The sequence below is a fragment of the Neomonachus schauinslandi genome, chromosome 4 (genome assembly GCF_002201575.2).
Source record: "Neomonachus schauinslandi chromosome 4, ASM220157v2, whole genome shotgun sequence".
NCBI lineage: Eukaryota > Metazoa > Chordata > Mammalia > Carnivora > Phocidae > Neomonachus > Neomonachus schauinslandi.
In genome coordinates, this window is record NC_058406.1 from 27,347,351 (window position 1) to 27,367,401 (window position 20,051).

General features: G+C 40.0%; 1 protein-coding gene across 1 annotated transcript in view; it reads left to right on the forward strand.

The window, feature by feature from the left end:
* Nucleotides 1-20,051, forward strand: part of THRAP3 (thyroid hormone receptor associated protein 3) — a 72,568-nt gene that overhangs the window by 10,182 nt on the left and 42,335 nt on the right. The window contains exon 2 of the mRNA XM_021684210.2: nucleotides 14,416-14,524. The gene's annotated coding sequence lies outside the window, so the exon portion shown is untranslated. The remainder of the gene's footprint in view (nucleotides 1-14,415; nucleotides 14,525-20,051) is intronic.

Below are 20,051 nucleotides of genomic sequence, written 5' to 3' on the forward strand. Positions count from 1 at the left end.
TTGACACGGGCGCCTGGGTGGCTCAATTGGTTAAGCGTCCAACTTGATTTCGCTCAGGTCATGATGTCAGGGTTGTGAGATCGAGCCCTGTGTCACACTTTGGGCTCCCCACTCAGCGGGGAGCCTCAAGGAGATTTTTCCCTCTCCTCCTGCCCCTCCCTTGCGTGCACTCTATCAAATAAATCTTTTAAAAAAATCAGTTTGACAGATGATATAATTCTCTTAGTAATTATACCAGTTTTTATAGCAGCGTGTTTTCCTAGTTAAACTTAAGAATAATAGGACTGATTCTGGTGAGCTGTTAAATTACCTATAAATGCTTTGGAATGAGATGCATTTTGTGAGGAACCTTCTGCTTAGGGGAATGGGTCAGTGGCCTTGGGAATTGGTATTTTGCAGGAAGAAAAAGCTTGAGCTTCCCTAAATGGTGTTTATAAATTGCTGTTGGGTTAATATTGACTACAAATTTATTTTCTATAATTAGAACCAGAGAATATGGACATTTTGGGATAGGTTTCCAAAATTGTTGGTAAGATTTTTTCTAATAGTTTAGTTGAAAATAAGTTAATTTGGTGGTATTCTAAGTAGTAGTTACTGACTTTCATGTCAAACCTAGTAACTACTCCTGATTTGTAATTTAAAAAAGGAAAAACAAGAAAAAAATCTCCAAAGGTGATTGTTTTAATGGATTTTCAGCATATGATAGATCTTCTTGTTTATGATATTCTGTCATGAAATTTGGTCTCTTTTCTGTTGCTTGTTTACAAATGAAAGCAAATGTGATTCATCTAAAAGTTGGCTGTCTTTGCCTAATGCTCTGGTTTAAATGGGTTGTTAATTAAATTCCTATTTTGGATGAAATTTTTTTAATAAAGCTAAGCAGTTGTGGAAGATAGATTGAATGTACCATCTACTTTTCCAACTCTAAAATTAGTAGTTTTTTGTTTACTGAAATTTCATTTCAGATAGGCCTTTAGTGAATTAGAATTTTTTTTTAAAGATTTATTTGAGAGAGAGAGCTTGAGAGGGGGGAGGATCAGAGGGAGAAGCATCCCCGCTGAGCAGGGAGCCTGATGAGGGACTCGATCCTGGGACTCCAGGATCATGACCTGAGCCAAAGGCAGTCGCTTAACCAACTGAGCCACCCAGGCGCGCCAAATTAGATTTATTCTTACTCAGCATCCCCTGTGGCTTCCAGTAGAGCATATTTTAGGATGATTTAGGAATGTTTAAGACTGATTTCATAAAGCATATTAAAGAAATTTTTTCCTTAGATAGCAAGTGAAATGGAAGAAAAGTGAGGAATCAGAGCCAATTGGATGAAGTTTGTGGCTTAGGGTTCTTTAGCAGGTAAATGATAGCATCATGACATGAAAGAATTGGGACATTGATGGCCAAGGGCCGTTAGGTCTAGTTTTAGGTCACCTTCTTAGGTAAAACCTTTCCTTTTTCTGGGCTCAGTTTCCCTTCTGTAAACCTAGGGTTATGCTAGATACGATTTCTAGGAGTGTTTCCGTTCTTACTGCTCTGTGACTCCTCTAATTCTAGTCCTATTTGTCCAAAACAGAGAGCCCTCTGGGTAGTGTTTTTGCTGGTAGATTAGAGTGGATTGTGGTCTCTTAATCACAGGGCTCTCTGCTCTTTGAGTAAAGCCAGCTGTAGACTGCCTTGAGGCTGACACACCCTATACAGGGCCTGATGGTAGCAAATTTTTCTCTATTCTAGCACTTCAAGTCACAATTATTTTTTCAAATGACAATTTCAGTGAGTTTTGTTTTTTTTTTTAAGATTTTATTTATTTATTTGACAGAGAAAGACAACAGCGAGAGAGGGAGCACAAACGGGGAGTGGGAGAGGGAGAAGCAGACTCCCTGCTGAGCAGGGAGCCCGATGCGGGACTCGATCCAGGGACTCCAGGATCATGACCTGAGCCGAAGGCAGTCGCTTAACCAACTGAGCCACCCAGGCGCCCAATTTCAGTGAGATTTAGAAATAGATCCATAAACATTATAAGTGTGGGCTGGTTGGAAGTTGTATTAACCAGGTTCTCAGCATAATGATATCAGAATAATGATAATATATACTGAGCAGAGATTAACTCCTGTGTTGTATTATAAGCACCTGGAAGAATACAGTTTCTGATTCATCTTTGTGCTTTCCATGGTACCCAGTGAAGGAAATTGAGAATGATTTATTTTTTTTAATTATTTTTATTTTTTTTTAAGGTTTTATTTATTTGAGAGAGAAAGTGAGAGCGAGCAAGCACGAGGTGGGGAGGGTCAAAGGGAGAAGCAGAGTCCCCGCTGAGCAGGGAGCCCCATGTGGGACTCGATCCTGGGACTCCAGGATCATGACCTGAGCTGAAGGCAGTCGCTTAACCAACTGAGCCACCCAGGTGCCCTAAAATTGTTATTTTTAAGTAATCTCTACACCCATTGTGGAGCTTGAACTCACAACCCCGAGATCAAGAGTTGTATGCTCCACCGACTGAGCCAACTAGGTGCTCCAAGAATTATTTATTACTGCTATTTGAGTGCTTGTTATATTACTAGGAACTGTACTAAAATTTAGATGTTTTCCTCGTTTAAATATTATAGCAGCTTATGAGGTAGTGTTACTCCTCTCATTTATAGATCAGGAAACTTAGGCTTAGAAAAGGAATGTTTTAAACTAATTTTTATAAAGTGACTCCAGAGCCTATAATTTTTCTTGCCTCAATATGCTGCCTAGCAAAGACGTTATTCATAGTGTGCTCAGTGAGTGTTAACTGGGTGAAATAAAAATGTTTAAAAAAAGTTTAAGTACATTGTTTTGATCTTTATGATAGTATTTTTAGAGGAGGGGATTAGCTGGTCTTGATAGGCCAACTGAATATCTTAATAGGACATCCTCAAGGCACAGTAATATGTGCTTGGAGGTTGTGTTCCAAAATTAAAAATTAAATAAGGGAAGGAGATTGGAAGTTGGGCATAAGGCGGGTAGAAATTAGGAAGAACTCTTCATTGTCACTCTTGTACCATTTGACATTTTTATTATGTGTGTACTACTAAAAAGAAAACTAGGTAAGAAGAATTAAACACTTGGCTCAGGCAGATAAAAGCTTAGTTAATATTTCAAGTTCCATGATTCTGTGCATGTTTTCCCCTTTTTTAAACCTGTACATACGTGACAAACGTGGATGAACCTTGAAGACATTATGCTAGGTTAACATAAACTACATAAAAGACAAATCTTGTAGTCCACTTACCGTGAGATACCTAGAGCAGTCAAATTCATAGGGTAGAGTGGTGGTTGTGGGTGGGGGGTGGTTACTGTTTTATGGGTACACAGTTTTAGTTGGGAAGATGGAAAAGTTCTGGACATGGCTGGTGGTGATGGTTGTGTAACAGTGTGAATGTACTTAATGCCACGGAACTGAACGATACACTCATAAATAGTTAAAATGGTCAGTTTTGTTTATTTTTCCATAGTAAAAAAATACATAGCTGATACTCATTTGTTTGTCATTCAACAGACATATACCTAGACACTGGGGATACAAAAAGGAATTTGATTTGGTACTTGCCCTGAAATAGCCATTTAATCTAGTAATATTACACTAAGATTACATACTAGTGATTTTCAAGGAAATAGAGGGTTAAGTTTGTAGGAAATTGTAGCTTGTAAAAGTTCTGCAGCGTGATAAAAAGGTGATAAATTCTGGGAAAGTAAACGATTTCCTGGCAGTCTTACCTGCTGGTTGATCCAGAGGATTCAGATGAGAATGTTATTTTGCCCCAAGGTACTTGTGCATAGCCCGAAAGCATGATTTTAAAAATTACCAATCTGGGTAGAAACTGTCAGGTGCATGGATGGCATATTGATCCCTCTCTCTCTTTTGTAAATTGAGAACCTGGGCACAGAATAGTGGTGTCATTTAAGCGTCAGACTCATTCAGCCTGGAATCAAGTTTAGGCTTGGGTTTGTTGCCAGAGTGTACAGCTTCTTTAAGAGGTTCTCAAGCTGTAGGAGTGTCTTACATTCTGAGTCTACCATAGAGACAAATTCTGAATTCTCAGGAGAAAGATAGTAATTGTTTAATGACCATGTGATTACCCGTATTAGCTGGTGGAAGTCTTGTCTTTTAACTCTGTGATTTTGACATTGGCCTGATTAATATTTATTGAGTGCTAAATATGTGCTAGTAAGTATTGTTTCAGGTACTTCACATACTTATTAACTCATTCAATTTTAATAACAGCTCTGTGTAGTGGGAATCAGTTTTACAGATGAGACAGTGGGATTTATTTTATTTTTTTATTAAGATTTTTTTTTTTTTTTTTAAATTTGACAGAGGGAGACACAGCGAGAGAGGGAACACAAGCAGGGGGACTGGGAGAGGGAGAAGCAGGCTTCCCGCTGAGCAGGGAGCCCGATGTGGGGCTCAATCCCAGGACCCTGGGATCATGACCTGAGCCGCAGGCAGACGCTTAACAACTGAGCCACCCAGGTGCCGCGACAGTGGAATTTAATAAAGTAACTTATCAGGTTTCAGAACTACTAGTTGGTGGTGCTGGGAATCAAAGGTAGTTTGCCTTTAGAGCCTGTGTTGTTTCGTACTACTTATTGGGCCAGTGCTTTGGAAATTGTTTTGGGATGATTGATTACTAATTTTGTCTTACTGTAATTTGTTGGATTAAAAAATGACAGTTTCTACCATTTGAGACCTACAGTTTTGAGAATTACTGCTCATTAAGGGTTTATTCTTATATAGCCATTTGCACTAAATGCCTTTGTTAAGCAAATGGTGTAGAACCAGAGCTGGCAGACCTTTTCTCTATAGGTCCAGATAATACTTTAGGCTTTGGGGGCCAAGAGGCAAAACTGAGGATATTATATAGGTACTTAAATAACAAAAAAGAAAATGTATTAAAAAAAATTTTTTTTATTTTTATCTTTTTAAGTAATCTCCACACCCAGTGTGGGGCTTGAACTCACTACCCTGAGATTAAGGGTCACATGCTCTACTGATTGAGCCAGCCAGGCGGCCCAACAAAACAAATATTTTATTGGCAGAATTCAAACTGTAATAGTTGAATACAGTTTTTGTAAGGCAGGTGTGTTACAAGAGTGGAATTCACTTTGGGAGATAACATTTCATATCACTGGGGTTCAGAGTTAGCTTTACCTATCAGAATGGATGGCAAGTGTTCATCTGTTAATGCTGAAATCTGTAGTGAGATTGCACATTTGTCATCTTTGAAAATGTCTTTACACAGACAGGTACTGCCAAATATTAATATTAATCCATGAGCATATGATTTTTTTGAGCATATGGTTTATTTGAGTACATTCATCACTTGGAAGGCATTTATAGAATTCTGTTAGATTCATTTCTTGATATTTGCCTTTTTGGGTACCATTACACTGCAGAGTAATCGTTTCCAATGGAAGATTAGATGGAAGTTTTGTGTTTTTTTTTTTTTTTAGATTTTATTTTTAAGTAATCTCCACACCCAATGTGGGGCTCAAACTCACAACCCCAAGATCAAGAGCCACACACTGACCTGACTGAGCCAGCCAGCCACTCCTAGATGGAAGCTTCTCAGTTGCACAGCTAGATGGATTTTGAAAGATGGAGATTTACTTTGCACTTCGATTAAGATTGGAAATATGCTGGAAGTGTAGTTTGAATTAAGAAAATAGGTCTTTAAAAGTTTTGTGTGAACAGAGATATCATTGTGTTAGCTTTGATAGTACAGGAAGTGAATAAAGTAACTTGACATTACCTGAGGTTCAAACAGGGTTTACTGTTGTTCAAGTTAATTTGCCATAATCTATATTTCCCATGAAAATACTATTTTTTAATAAAGATTTTATTTTTTTGACAGAGAGACACAGCAAGAGAGGGAACACAAGCTGGGATAGTGGGAGAGGGAGAAGCACGCTTCCCGCGGAGCAGGGAGCCCGATGTGGGGCTTGAACCCAGGACCCTGGGATCATGACCTGAGTCGAAGGCAGGCGCTTAACGACTGAGCCACCCAGGCGCCCCTCACCTTCTGTTTCTGACAAAAATTCACAGAAGTGACCATGGTTAAGTCTACAAAAGTGAATTGACAGTGAATGAGGGGGACTTTTGATAATACTGGCTCAACATGTGATTAAAAGTTCTTTGTAGAGTACCTGCTGATGAATAGTACAGTGAATAACCATATGTTTGAAACACCTTACATTTTCACAAGCCCTGTAAATTTGTCCAATTAAGTCCTTTCTTCTTTACGTATTTTTTACCACCACCATTTGCCACACATCTCAGCAGATTCAAGGTCAGGTTGTATTAGTGTTCTCTCACACATCTTTGAAAGATTCTCACCTATAGTTGTTCCATATAGACTATTCATAGAGGCTAACTCTTCAGTCACTTCAAAACCAGCATTGACTTCTGCAGTAAACAGCTACACACTGTCTATATTATCTGTTGAATCAAGAGGCAACAGTGGTGAAAATCATTCCCTTCCCCCCCCTTTTTAAAAAAATTTTATTGTTATGTTAATCCCCATACATTACATCATTAGTTTTAGATGTAGTGTTCCATGATTCATCGTTTGTGCATAACACCCAGTGCTCCATGCAGAATGCGCCCCCCTCAACACCCATCACCAGGCTAACCCATCCTCCCACCCCCCTCCCCTCTAGAACCCCCAGTCTGTTTTTCAGAGTCCACCGTCTCCCATGGTTCGTCTACCCCTCCGATTTCCCCCCCTTCACTCTTCCCCTCCTGCTATATTCTTCCCCTCCTGCTACATTCTTCTTCTTCTTCTTTTTTTTTTTTTCTTAACATATATTGCATTATTTGTTTCAGAGGTACAGATCTGAGATTCAACAGTCTTGAACAATTCACAGCGCTTACCAGAGCACATACCCTCCCCAGTGTCTATCACCCAGTCACCCCATCCCTCTCACCCCACCCCCCACTTCAGCAACCCTCAGTTTGTTTCCTGAGATTAAGAATTCCTCATATCAGTGAGGTCATATGATACATGTCTTTCTCTGTTTGACTTATTTCGCTTAGCATAATACCCTCCAGTTCCATCCACGTCGTTGCAAATGGCAAGATCTCATTCCTTTTGATGGCCGCATAATATTCCATTGTATATATATACCGCATCTTTATCCATTCATCTGTTGATGGACATCTTGGCTCTTTCCACAGTTTGGCTGTTGTGGACATTGCTGCTATCATTCCCTTCCCCTTTTAACAAATACTCAGTTGTTGAGCAGTTTCAGATTTACAGAAGATCTGAGAAAGTAGTACAGAGTGTTCCCATGTATACCTCATGCCCATTTCCCCTGTTAACAAATTAGTATGGTACATTGGTCCTAGCTAATGAACCAGTGTTGATGCATTCTTGTTAACTAAAGTCCTTACTTTATGCACATTTTCTTAATTTTTACCTAATTCCCCCTTTCTGTTCCTGGATCTTATCTAGGATATACATTTAGTAGTTATGTCTCCTTAGACTCCTCTTGGCTGTGACACCTTTTCAGACTTTTCCTATTTTTGGTGACTTTGACAGTTTTGAGGAGTGCTGGTTAGATACTTTGTAGAACGTCCCTCAGTTGAGATTTTTCTCATGGTTAGACTGGTGTTACGGATTTTAGTGAGAAAGACCACAGAAGTAAGGTATCATTTCCTTCACATCATATCAAGGAATACATGTTACCAACATGATTTGTTGTTGATGTTAATTTTGATCACCTGGCTAGGTTTCTCTGGTGTAAATTATTCCCTCCCCTCCATACTGTACTTTTTGGAAGGAAATCACGAGGCTCGCTCTACTCCACTTATGGAATGGAGAGCTATGTTCCACCTTCTGGAGGGTGGAATATATACATAAATTATTTGGAATTCTTTGGCATGGGAAATTGGTCTCTTCTCATCCATTATCAGTATAGATTCATAGATACTTTATACTTTGAGTTATCCATTACTTCATTTTGTTCAATTTTTTAAAAAAAATTTTGGCTCTTGAACTCTTTCAGTTGGACAGAAATGTCCTTTTGACATACTCCCTTCATTGTGGTGGTTTTTGTATGTTCGTTTGTTGCACTTTCTTCCTTCCTGGCACTGCAAGATATTCCAGGCTTGTCCCGTGTACTGCTGGCCTCAGCCCTAGAGTCAGTCATTTCTCCAAGGAGCTTTGGTTTCTTTTATTGGAGAATATTATTAGAAATCAAGGTGTGGGTGCTAGGTGTGCTTATTGCTACTGGAATGTTACTGTGTATAGGTCTTCTCAGCTGACAGAGCAAGGAAATAATATGTGTGTATACATACAGGAAATAGGTGTATAATAACACATTTTATATACATACAGAAATATCTGTAAATATTTCTGATGTATCTGTGTGTATCCATTTGTATCTGTATTAAGCTAAACGGGAGCTTACACTGGTATCTCCACTTCTAATCCAGTACCACCTGGATCATTCTAGCCTTTCTGTCTGTCTTGTTTGTGGCCTCCCACTCCCAGCAGTGAGAAATTTGGCTCACACCATCTGCCATCCATTTATTAATTCCAGTATACATATGTAATGGTTTCAGAATATGTTATCCCATACCCCCATGGGAAACAACTTCAACATCTAGAATACAGTGATTATATGCAGTTCCTTTTGCTGTTTTCCCTGTTTCACTCATTTCCATAGTTACTTAGGTCAACTCCTTTCCCCTCTACCTGCCTTATTTTTTTTTAGAGAGAGAGAGACAGCACAGTGCACAAGTTGGAGGGGCAAAGGGAGAGGGAGAGAGAATCTCAAGCAGACTCCCTTCTGAGCACAGATCCCCATGCAGGTTTGATGCGGGCTCGATCTCATGACCCTGAGAACACGACCTGAGCTGAGACCAAGAGTCCGATGCATCCGATGCTTACCTGACCACGCCACTCAGGCATCCCTGCCTTATTTTTTAATTGACTACTGTTGTTGCTCCCATTGTCCTCAACTTTTCCAGTTGAAAGGCTAATTTTTTTTTTTTTAAGGTTTTATTTATTTGACACAGAGAGACACAGCGACAGAGGGAACACAAGCAGGGGGACTGGGAGAGGGAGAAGCAGGCTCCCCGCCGAGCAGGGAGCCCGATGCGAGGCTTGATCCCAGGACCCTGGGATCATGACCTGAGCCGAAGGCAGATGCTTAACGACTGAGCCACCCAGGCGCCCCAAAAGGCTAATAGTCTTAAGATGATTTTCTCTGGACGCATTTCTTTGGCTGCCACAAACATGATTTAATCAACTCACTGTAAATAAATGGCTTTCCCTGTTTCACTAACAGATGAACCACTCAGAAACTTACTTTGGTTGTAGCTTCATTTGTATTTTTGTGAAGATTCTTTTAGGATGAGATACTGTTTTAAATTTCCTAATTTTCTAACAAATGGTGTTAGATACGAATATTGTGATAATGAATGCTTAGTTTGGTAATGTCGACATATATTGTATTCTTGGCACAGTTAGGTGTTTTTCATGATAGAATTTTTCCATCTAAATCATTAACAAAATAATCCACACTCCACACTGTCCCTTAAATGGGTAATGTTCAAAGTCTGCTTTTGTCTTGTTTTACCATATGGTGATATACTGGTGATTTAAAACTAATAAAATGACAGAATGCACGGTACTTGAACAACTAACTGAGCTGTAACCGCAGCACTGCGATCTGTAGCAGCACAAAGTGGTGAGACCACATGTGATCTCGTTTGCAGCTACTCCACTCTGCTGTTGTGTGAAAGCAGCTAGCTGCAAACGAAGGGACACGGCTGTGTTCCAGTAGAACTACTGATAGATGTTGAAGTTGGAATTTCATAGAATTCTCACACATCCTGAAATACTCCTGATTTTTTTCATCCATTTAAAAATGTAGGAACAGGGGCGCCTGGGTGGCTCAGTTGTTAAGCGTCTGCCTTTGGCTCAGGTCGTGATCCTGGGTTCCTGGGATTGAGCCCCACATTGGGCTCCCTGCTCAGCGGGAAGCCTGCTTCTCCCTCTCCCACTCCCCCTACTTGTGTTCCCTCTTTCGCTCTCTCTCCCTCTGTCAAATGAATAAATCTTTAAAAATAAATAAATAAATAAATAAATACAGCAGGGGCACCTGGGTGGCTCAGCCGGTTAGGCTTCTGCCTTCGGCTTGGGTCATGGTCCCAGGGTCCTGGGATCGAGCCCCGCATCGGGCTCCCTGCTCCAAAGGAAGCCTGCTTCTCCCTCTCCCACTCCCCCTGCTTGTGTTCCCTCTCTCACTGTGTCTCTCTGTCAAATAAATAAGTAAAATCTTTAAAAATAAATAAATAAATAAGCTCATGGGTGGTGAAAAAAGAAAAAATAGGTTGGGCTAGATTTGGCCTGTGTGCATCATTTGATGACCCCTGAATGTAGAAGGCCCCGTATTCACCACCCATATTGGAAGTATCTTTCTCTCCAAAGCCACTTTTAGTAATTTCACCAGCCTTGGATTCAGTCTCAGTTCCTGCTGATGCCACAGAAGGGGCTTAGAAGAAACATTGCACGGTTTTCTGTGATAAAACACTAAAGGTTTATTTGCCCAGCTGTCATAATCTCCTCAGTTCCTAGTAATTTTTTTTTTGACGGGAGGTAGCTAAGGTTAAATTTTGTTAGTTTTTTTTTTTTTTAAGGTTTGATTTATTTTTTTGACAGAGGGACAGCGAGAGAGGGAACACAAGTAGGGGGAGTGGGAGAGGGAGAAGTAGGCTTCCCGCCGAGCAGGGAGCCCGATGTGGGGCTCGATCCCAGTGGGATCATGACCTGAGCCGAAGGCCCCTGCTCAACTGACTAAGCCACCCAGGCGCCCCTCCTTTTATTTTTTTTAAAGATTTTATTTGAGAGCCAGAGAGTGCACGCTGGAGGAGGAGCAGAGGGAGGGGGACAATCAGACTGTGCTGAGTGCGGAGCCTGACTTGAGCTTGATCTCAGGACCCTAAGATCATGACTTGAGCAGAAACTGAGTCAGATGCTTAACTGACTGAACCACCCAGGCACCCCTAAATTTTATTTGGTGGATATTTTGGTTTAATGTGAATAGAAGACACTGCTCTTTTGTTGACTTCTATTGGTCTCTTGCTTTTGATGCTAGGAGCAAATTAGTCTTATACAAGCAAGTTATGCTTGGTGGTTTAAAGGACTAGCTTTGAACTCAGATTCATAGGAACAGGCAAGGTCATCCTTGTGTTTTCTTCATGTTCTTTATCTCAGTAACTAAGATTACTGTGGGTGCCTGAGGTGAGATGAGGAAAAAAAAAATCAAGTCTTTAACCATAGGGGTACAAATACTGTGGTCCTAGAATATTAGTGTTTACCTTCTGTTTGGATTTAGGAACTAAGTTGTTACTTAAGGTCTGGTAGTGTTTGGAACATGGGAGTATTCTGAGGTACACTCTGGTCTAAGCCACTCCTGTCCTTTACCTGGATTATTATAGGCAATATCTACTAATTTCTTCTGACCTTGTCCTATTGAAATCTGTTCTACATTCAGCAGCCAAAATGATCCTTCTAAAACATAATTCTGATCATGTTACTTTTCTACTGAAAACTTTCCATTGGCTGCCCACATTACCCAGAAGAAAACCAAAGTCCTTAAATGGCTTGTAAGGCCCTGTTTGTTCACCCATGTCTTTGTACCCCTATCTTCCCCCTAGAATATAAGCTCCGGGAATGAAGAGATACTTAAATTGTCAAACCACCATTGCCTAGAATAGTGCCTGGCAATGTGGTAGGTACTTAATAAATTTTTTGTTGAATAAGTGGACAAATTGTGTAGAGGGGAAAAGCTATATTGTTGGCAGTGCCATGGTATCTTGTTAATAATTTGGTATTTGACCAAGGGAAAAGTATGCTTGTGGACTGTCCAGATGACACAGGCAGGACAAGTTGGGGAGGGTGCATATAAAAATGGGTGGCAGGGATGACTGAGGGCTTTAGGTGTCTCCTTATTGTCACAGAATAACTGAGGGCTAGATCCTCAGATTTGCTTCTTCACCCATTGTTAACAATGGAAGATTGAAGATTTGTTGGGGTGATAAAATTCTTGCTGGTGTCCAAGAGGAGGTTACTTAATAGGAAAAAAACATGATGGGTGGCGCCTGGGTGGCTCAGTTGGTAAACGTCTGCCTTTGGCTCAGGTCATGATCCTAGCGTCCTGGGATCGAGCCCTACATCAGGCTCCCTGCTCTGTGGGAACACTGCTTCTCCCTTTCCAGCTCCCCCTGCTTGTGTTCCCTCTCTCGCTATGTCTCTCTCTGTCAAATAAATAAAATCTTAAAAAAAAAAACAAACAAAACATGATAGGGTAGTGAAATGGAAAGGTGTGTGTGTGTTTGCTAGCTATCTGGTTAGAATCTTAAGGATGGGTGTATTAGAATAGTCGTTTCTTTCATTCAGAGCATTGTAGAGTAAGCGGTTCTCAGTCCTGGAGACTTCCCTCCAGCTGACTGATGTGAGCCCCTGCGCCTCTGCAGTTAGAAACAAGGAGAAGTTTTGGCTGATGTAACCTAAGATATGTTCTAAGAATAAGTGGCAAGAATATATGGAAAAATATTTTGCAGGAAAGTTTTTGAAAGTGCTATATTACTATTTATCAGCTAAGTAGATGTGAACACTGTCATTAATTTGGTAAAGGGGCTGACTGAATACTCATGTTATCTGGATAAAATAGTCTTTTTTTAAAAAAATATTTTATTTATTTATTTGACAGAGAGACAGCGAGAAGAGGGAACACAAGCAGGGGGAGTGGAAGAGGGAGAAGCAGGCTTCCTGTGGAGCAGGGAGCCCGATGCGGGGCTAGATCCCAGGACCCTGGGATCATGACCTGAGCTGAAGGCAGACACTTCACTACTGAGCCACCCAGGCGCCCCTTGATAAAATAGTCTTGTTAGTTTTTTTTTTTTTTTTAAAGATTTTATTTATTCATTTGAGACACAGATACAGAGAGAGAGAAAGCATGAGCAGGGAGAGAGGCAGAGGCAGAGGGAGAAGCAGGCTCCTCGCTGAGCCAGAAGCCCGATGTGGGGCTCGATCCCAGGACCCTGGGATCATGACCTGAGCTGAAGGCAGACGCTTAACGACTGAGCCACCCAGGCGCCCCTAAGAGTAGGTTTTTATTGCCTCTTCCTAGTGTTAATTACCTGATTACCTTTGGTATAGGTCAAGATTTTATTGCTTGGGTTTTCAGTTTACTCAGCAAACATGTATCACTGTTTAGGTATACAGAGTTTGCAGTCCTTTGAGGGAAATTGACATTAATGGATATAATGAGATGAGCGTAAGGAGAGACATGTCTAGGGTAACACCAAGAGGCAGTACCGAACTCAGCCTTTGTGCACCAGGGACAGCTTGCTGGGGGAGGAGGTGTTTAGGCTGAGGGTTCACATGTACCAAGAGACCATAGCTTAAGCAAATATATTCCTTTCTTTTCCTGGCTGGGTAGGCAGGGTTCAGCTATGTGCAAACCACAGATTTCAGAGAAAGCTAAGGTGGGTATCTTTAATTGAGTGAATGCTGAATAAATAAGTGAAAAAAAGAGCAATATGGATGAATGGTAAGCTTTAATAAGCTAGGAGTAAGGACATTACATACTTGCTGATCTTGGAACTTTGTTTTCCTATTTGTTTTGGATAATACTACATAGCTTTGATGTATGGCTATGTTAGTAATGTTTAGATCTGAGAATATTTAACTGGATCAAAATCTGGGCTGGACTTTCTTGTGCTTTGAGGGATGAGGATGGGAAGTTGTTTTAATTTGAAATGTGTTAAATTCAGTTCGGCATACCTCAGTTACGTTTTTTTGTTTCAAGTATCTGATTCTTCTGAAGTAATTGTCCAGGTTAAATTATGGAATTCGTGCATTAGTCTTGCATAATGCAAACCGTAGCACCTGAAATATTGCCAGTGAGAGTATCAGGTTTTATTTTTTTTTTTTAAGATTTTATTTATTTATTTGAGACAGAGAGAATGAGAGAGACAGAGAGCACATGAGAGGGGGAGGGTCAGAGGGAGAAGCAGGCTCCCCGCCGAGCAGGGAGCCCGATGCGGGACTCGATCCAGGGACTCCAAGATCATGACCTGAGCCGAAGGCAGTCGCTTAACCAACTGAGCCACCCAGGCGCCCGAGAGTATCAGGTTTTAAGAGGAAGGTTTTAGTTGCAGTTCTGCAGCCTTACTGTATGTACGGGGTTGGATGGATAAAAACGTGTGTGAGACAGAAGACCCTCAGGCGAGTATGCTTTGAGAGAGAAGCCTGTGTCCACCTGGAGTAAAGTTAAGGGTTAAAGTAGAGTTTTTGCTTAGAGATTTCAAGCATCTGTATTTCACGATACAATCTGCAAGGTTTGGGTAGTTGTCTTATCCCTGCTTGTTTCCTCTCTTTCCAGAATTGTATCCTGACTTTGTAAATTGGAGAAGGCCGTGACACTGCCAGTGTTCTTTTGCGGGTAGTGTCTGTTTGGGATCCGGTGCAAGTTGAATCATTGTTCAAATAAGGTAAATGCATGGTGCTAAAAGGAACTAATAATAACTTCATTGGCTTATAAAACCAGCCTTATGTTAAGAGTTGCTTATCTAGAAGATTCCTTAATAGAAGTTCTGGGTTCTTATTAAGCAGTGTTTATTTTTCAGCTTAATAAACAAACAAGATGATAAAGTAGCTCTGCTCTCCTCTCTGATTCTATTGTAAGTTGTAGAATCAACAGTTAACCTTTTTTATTTTAACTAACTTAATAACATGTTTATCCATTAGGAAGTATTGAAAGATCATCCATAAACTTGACATATATATAATCATTGTTAATATTTTGGTGAATAGTCTCTTTTCATGCATGTGTTACTTGGATATGTGGTGTGTGTTTAATCAAAATCTGGGCTGGACTTTCTTGTCTCACCTGGTTCTTGTTAACATTCCCCATTTGCATTTTTAAGTGACTCATGGCATTTCATCATGGATGTGCCATGTAATTTAAAATTATCTAACTGGTTCTTTTTTGGTAGACATTTAGGCTCTTCTGCATTTTTTCCTGTCTGATAACTATGTGATAGACGTGAATACACTTATGTATACATTTGATTTTCACTCAGTATATTTTCTTAACTTTAAAAAGCATTTTATATATTGTATTTTTTTGTCTTAATACATGTGTAAAAATCCTTCCTAGTTTCTAGAAGCAATCATTGCCAACTCTACTGTTTCTTTTGCTATTGCTTCTACATAATAAGCTTATTTTGCTACTTAGTGATTTTCTGGTTTTTGGTATTTGTTAATTTCCCACCTTGGATGGTAGTGGTTTCTGGTAGAATTCCTGACCACCTCACACATTCACATTTATTGTCACTCTGTTATAATGTAATTTTGGTTAGAGCAGTATTCATTGTAGGAGGTTTATGGTTGAGTATAACTTACAGCCAAATCATTTTACATGCTATGGTTAATTTCCTGTTTTGCATATCTTTTTATTTTCTGTTGTTAGTATCTTTTGTTTGGTCTGTTTTGCTTAATTTCTATTTCTCATCAGTAATTAATCTTTAAACTCTACCCAGAAGTGTAAATCTTCCTCAATATTTTATTTTTTATTTTATTTATTTATTTTTAAAGATTTTATTTACTTGACAGAGATAGCGAGAGAAGGAACACAAGCATGGGGGAGCTGGAGAGGGAGAAGCAGGTTCCCTGCTGAGTAGGGAGCCCAGCCACCCAGGCTCCCCACTTCTCAATATTTTAAACATTTTAGCCATATTACAAGTTTTATCTTTCTGGAGATACCTTCTGATCTCCATTTTGGATGTTCTCTAGGTAGCTGCCCAGCTGTCATGCTTGCTTTCTCAACATCATCATCCTCATGACTTTTCCTATGTCTCTTGTGCTGGATCCCATTATCTTTTCCCCATATCCTTTCCTTCTTGATTGAATCTCTTGTTTTGGAAGAGTACCTTTCTCCATTGGCTTCTTGAGAAAAGGGTACACAGGTGGTAAATTGTTTATGTCTAAAAATGCCTTTATTCTACTTTCATGTTGATTTTTAGTTTGGCTGGGTATAGAAGTCTAGTTTGGACATAGTTTTCCTTCAGAATTTTGAAGATACTGCTCTATTGCCCTTTGGCTTTCACTGTTCATGAGATGTCAGTTACCTTTGACCTATGAAACTTTAGAACTTCTCTTTCCCAGCATTCTGAAATTTTATAATGATGTTTTTCGTGTGCCTCTTTTCATCTAATGTGCTGGTAACTTAATGGACTGAAAGTTAATGTCCCTCAGTTCTGGGAAATTTTCTGGAATTATGTCCTTGATTTTTCTCCCCTTTATTTTCTCTATTCTTTTTGTGGAATTGTTAATTGGATTTTGAATCTTTTGAACTGATCCTGTAAATTTATCTTTTTTTCTGTTGTTTCCATCTCTGTTTACTTTGTGGGAGATTTCTTTGATTGCATTTTTTTTTTTTTAAGATTTTATTTATTTATTTGACAGAGAGAGAGACAGCGAGAGAGGGAACACAAGCAGGAGGAGTGGGAGCGGGAGAAGCAGGCTTCCCGCTGAGCTGGGAGCCTGATGTGGGGCTCGATCCCAGGACTCTTAATGACTGAGCCACCCAGGCGCACCCCTTGATTGCATTTTCTAGACTGTTGTTTTTTTCCACTTACGTTCATACAATATTTATTTTTCATATTCATCAACTTTTTTTTTTTTAAGATTTTATTTATTTATTTGAGAGAGAGAGGGAGAGCACAGAGGAAAAGTTGAGAGGGAGAAGCAGACTCCTTGCTGAGCAGAGGGCCTGATGTGGGACTTGATCCTAGGACCCTGGGATCATGACCTGAGCTGAAAGCAGATGCTTAACCGACTGAGCCACCTAGGCACCCCATCAACTTTTTTAAGTAATCTCCACCCAGCATGGGGCTCGAACTCATGACTCCCAAGATCAAGAGTCACATGCTCTACTGACTGAGCCAGCCAGGTGCCCCCATGTTCATCAACATTTTTATTTACTCCATTCTTCATATAACTCTGAACAGCCACAGTCCCTATAAGAATATAGTTATGCTCTTCATATGTATGCAGAAACTTGTGCCTTCTATGGCTGCCAGGACAAACTGACAGTACTTAAGTTTTCTTCCAATTGCTGTAGATTACAAAGCCCTTCCTTCCCACCTCTCATGAAGGCTTTTCAATTTATTGACATCATGGATGATAAGATTTATTATTTATGTTATTGTGATAAGAACATTTAAGATGAGATCTGTCCTCTTAACAAATTTTTAAGTGTATATAATTGTTGACTATAGGTAGAGCATTGTACAACAGATCTCTAAAGCTTATTCGTCTTATTTAACTGAAACTTGATGCACTTGATTAATAACTGCCCATTTCTGCCTACTCCCAGCCCCGTGACAACCACCATTCCACTCTGAATCTATGAATCTGTGAGATTGATGCCTCATAGAAGTGGATCATGCAGTATTTGCCTTTTTGTGACTGGCTTATTTCACTTAGCATCAGATCTTCCAGGTTCATTAGTGTTGTTGCATGTTACAGAATTCTTTTTTTAAGGCTGAATAGTAGTCCATTTTATGTATATTCCACATTTTCTTTATCCATTCTTCTGTTGATGGACATTGAGGTTCTTTCCACATCTTGGCTATTGTGAATAGCGCTGCAGTGAACATGGGAGTTCTAGTATCTCTTTTGGATAAATACCCAGAAGTGGAATTGCTGGATATGTATTCTTATATTTTTAATTTTCAGGAGCTCCCTTTTGTTCTGTGAAGCAGAGAGGTGAAATAGTATACTATTTAAGATTGTGGATAGTTTCCTCGTGTGTAAAATGAGAGTAATAGTGTGTAAAAATAAAAAAATAGTGTATGTCTCATGGCAGTGTTGTAACTTAAGTGAATTAATTATGTGAAGCATTTGGAGAAGTGTCTGGTATTACTTTATTATTATTCTGTTCCTGTCCTTTTATGATGGATACAATATCTTTTATCTCTGAGAAAACTAATAAATAGGCTTACCCAGACCTATCAGATAGATACTAATATTTTCTTTTTCAGTGGTTTTTAAATATTTTTTTAATATATCAGGAATTTTATTTTTGTTTATGGTAAGAAGAAGGAATCTAACTTTTTGTGCCAAGTTGTTAATTGGTTGTCCTGACTACTGATTTATCCTTTTACCTAGTGATTTGAAAAGCCACCTTTGGGGGCGCCTGGGTGGCTCAGTTGGTTAAGTGTCTGACTCTTGGATTCAGCTCAGGTCATGATTTCATGGGTCGTCAGGCTCTGGGCTCAGCGGGGAGTCTGCTTGAAGATTCTCTCCCTCTGCTCCCCCCAAACCACATTCTCTCTCCTCTCTCAAATAAATAAATAAATTTTTTTTTTTTTTAAGATTTTACTTATTTATTTGAGAGACAGAGAGCAGGGAGTGAGGGGGCAGAGGGAGAAGCAGGCTCCCTGCTGAGCAGGGAGCCCAATGCGGGGCTCCATCCCAGGACCCTGGGATCATGACCTGAGCCGTAGGCAGATGCTTAAACCGACTGAGCCACTCAGGCACCCCTAAATAAATAAATCTTAATAAAAGAAAGAAAGAAAGGAAAAGCCACCTTTGTAAAGTGTGTCTTACAGGGTATGTTTCTTTTGGAGAAGGTAATATTTCTTTTTTTCTTCTTTAAAAATATTTATTTGTCAGAGAGAGAGGGTGAGAGTGAGCGTGCGTAGCATGAGCACAAGCAGAGGGAGCAGCAAGCAGAGGGAGAAACGGACTCCCCACTGAGCACGGAGCCGGATGCGGGACTCGATCCGAGGACTCTGGGATAATGACTGAGCCGAAGGCAGATGCTTAACCGACTGAGCCACCCAGGCGCCCCCCCGGGGGGGGTATTTCTAAACTTTATATTTTGTTCCATTTATTTCTCTAATCTTGTACTAATACTCAGTGTTTTTATTTTAGCCTTACTTCATCTTTTACTTAGTGATGCAAGCCTTTCTTTCCTCTCCACCCTCAGGAAACAAAATATAATTATATCCATACTTCATATTTTCATCCATAGAGAAATATGTCAGTTCTTCAAGAGACTTAAGTATTGGTAATTAGAAAATAAAATACTAGAAGGATATGTACGTAGGAAATCACTTGCATAATTTTTTAAATAAGCATACTGGATTTTAACCTCTTTTTTTTTTTTTTTTTTTTTAAGATTTTATTTGACAGAGAGAGAGAGAACACAAGCAGGGGGAGTGGGAGAGGGAGAAGCAGGCTCCCTGCAGAGCAGGGAGCCCGATGCGGGGCTCGATCCCAGGACCCTGGGATCATGACCTGAGCCGAAGGCAGACTCTTAACGACTGAGCCACCCAGGCACCCCTGGGTTTTAACCTCTTAAGATTCTTATCTTTGTCTTTCAGGGCTGCTTTTGATTTTTTTGCTTCAGTCAGCAGACGCTTGAGTCCTTGACTGTGCCTGCTGTATGTGCTGGGGATACCAGCAGTGAGCAAGACAGATAGGACTTATGTTCTTGGGGAGCTTACTTTTCTAGTTTGGGGAGGCAGATAAGATAATTTCAGTTTTTCCTAAGTGTTAGGAATGAAATAAGGCTACCAGATAACTGGGGTAGTGGGGAGCATTGAGGTTTCATTAGATAATACACTACAGGAAGTCCTTTCCAAGTAGCTGAGATTAGCAGGATGGGAAAGGAGCCAGCCATGCTTGGGACTGCAGAAGAGTGTATTTGGAGACAATGGCAAGTGGAAAGGTGCTGAGACCATAAATGCCCGCCTTGTTTGAGGAACAGAACGGCCATTGTGGCTCGGAGAGAGTGGTTTGAGATGGTGTTGGACAAGTAGGCAAGGGCCACATCACTTCGTATTTTGAAGCTGTGGCAAGCCAGATCTTTCCTATATAAACCTGATGAATTCAGCTTTGTTCCTTTATTAAGGAATATATATAAGATGTTCTAGGAGATAAATAGATCTATTTCTTTTTATTTTATTTTACTTACATTTTTTTTTTTAAAGATTTTATTTGTCCGAG